Source organism: Octopus bimaculoides, chromosome 20 (genome assembly GCF_046866305.1).
Source record: "Octopus bimaculoides isolate indiv1 chromosome 20, ASM4686630v1, whole genome shotgun sequence".
NCBI lineage: Eukaryota > Metazoa > Mollusca > Cephalopoda > Octopoda > Octopodidae > Octopus > Octopus bimaculoides.
Window position 1 is genome coordinate 11,606,811 of NC_142947.1, and position 2,500 is coordinate 11,609,310.

Below are 2,500 nucleotides of genomic sequence, written 5' to 3' on the forward strand. Positions count from 1 at the left end.
AACACACACACACACACATATATTTCCATATAGACATTAACATATAACACACATCTACACAAGTACGCAACGCACACGTATGTGCATACATATGTATATATTTCTCTACTATGTACACAAAAATATGCATATTATGCATGTATATATGTAAAGATGCATAACACACACGCACACACACACACACACTCTCACACGCACATACGCACGCACAAACACTACACGCGCACATACATCCATGGTGTACCGAATGCAGGCACGCCCGCGCGTCTAAATGTATGCGTACTTGTTTTATAAGCTATATTTGTTGGATGTCACATCGAGTTATTACTCAGCAAGCCTAGTACGAATGTATATCACGGCTGCTATTTGATTACTACTAACGGGATGGCTGCATCAAGGAAGGTATTTATTGCAATTTTACACGTTTCAATCTTTAAAATCTTATAATTTCTGGGGGTTTTGTTTTCTTTGCTGTTTGTCCCTTCCGACTTGTTTTAATATTGAGATTAACAGCAACAACACACATACACGTAGACACACCCGAGAAGATTACAACAGAAACTTGTACAATATATATATATATATATATGTACATATATATGGATTTATCTATAAGCATGTGTGGCTATAAACAGTGTCTAGTTATAAAACATCATCGCATTCGTTGCCATGATTAATATATTAAATGTTAAGTAAAATATTGAGAATGGCTGATGATGAAAACATTCGTAAATTTTTATGTATGTGCAAATAGCTAGTTTTGCAGGAATCTCTTTCTCTTCCCCATATTTCTCCCTCTCTCTCTCTCTCTCTCTCGCTCTACCATTTCGTGTATGTGTTTTTTTGAGTGTGATCGCGTATTTAGATTTCATGAAGTGCACAACTAAAACTTGAGTATAGTCATGTATTCAATGTAATGTAGCATAATAACAGTGAAGCCGTTATATATATATATATATATATATATATATATATATATATATATATATATATATATATATATATATATATATATATATATATATATATATATATATATATATATATATATATATATATATATATATATACATATGCGTATATAGCATTTTCTTGATTTGATACGAATTTACACACACACACACACACACACACACACACACACATATATATATATATATATATATATATATATATTGATATGTATATATATGTGTGTGTGTGTGTGTGTATTGATATGTGTATATAAATATATACATACATATATACTACAACATACCATTGTACAATCTCCCCGTAATTAATTAAATCAATGGCTAACTAGCGCAATTGACCTGATTCTTCCCGTGTTTGTTTCTCCATTCTCCACTTGATTATAATTTTAAAAAACTCCGGTTTAAACGATAAATTACCTGCCTCTGGATACCTACTGACAAAGACGGTGCCCACACAAGTAATCTCCAGGAGTACCTTCGGATTCAATTATCCCCTGGCTGCTTAAACACTTCAGCCTACGCCTTGAATGTTTAAACAATCCTATCATGTACCTACACATATATATATACATAATAAATATATATAATAATAGGGACAAAATCCAAAATCACAGGTAAAAACGCAATTAAAATCATAATAATAATATGTGACAGTGGATTTTCATCGATGAGTTCATGAACCTTGGCTCTTTTCCCTAAAACTATATATATATAAAGTGTAGTATATTGCCACTTAAGTGTGGCTGACCCCTAGGGGTGGATGTTACTGTTGCTTTTAGCCCCAGGAGGACATCTCCTCCAGCTGGCTTATCGACACACGACTGTGTCCTGTTTGCCAAGGGAAGTTATCCCTCTCACCTCGATCAGCAGCACGAACGTATCCGGATATATATATATATATATATATATATATATATATATATATATAACACACAACTGTAACTTTGGTACAATGATATGGGACAACAGGTACTACAAACAGACATACACACGTATACAAACACCCCCACTCCTAAACACATGTACACATACACTCTCTCTCTCTCTTTCTCTTTGTTTCTCTGTTTCTTCCTATCTGTCTGTCTTCTCTCTCTTTTTTCTCTCTCTCTCTCTCTCTATCTCTCTCTCTCTCTCACACACACACATACACGCACACACACACGCACACACACACACACACACACGTAAATACTATTGTGGGAAATGTGAGTTTTAGAGCTTCTCACATGCTAGAGATTTTATTCCGTGTTGGGAATCTTCAGTCTCGTCTGAAAATATCCCGACGTATGGTGTAACCACTGATCCCTGTGAGCTATTGAAATTTTCCAATTCTCACAATGAATAATATCCTCACAAACGCGTAGAGATCTCTTGCCTTTTTTTCACGGTAATAGTTACATAGCATTTCATAATTGCTCTACTCTCCCTTCCCTCCTCTGCTAGGTGTCGAAATTGTAATGATTTCAAATAACCAACTGAAGACAGGATTAACCTTGTTCACTTCCGTTTTTGCTGTATTTTGTTTT

At 34.4% G+C, this 2,500-nt stretch overlaps 1 protein-coding gene across 1 annotated transcript in view; it reads left to right on the forward strand.

Annotated features, from left to right (window-relative positions):
* Window positions 1–265: 265 nt before the first annotated feature.
* Window positions 266–2,500, forward strand: part of LOC106880562 (uncharacterized) — a 55,888-nt gene continuing 53,653 nt past the window's right edge. The window contains exon 1 of the mRNA XM_089338022.1: window positions 266–402. The gene's annotated coding sequence lies outside the window, so the exon portion shown is untranslated. The remainder of the gene's footprint in view (window positions 403–2,500) is intronic.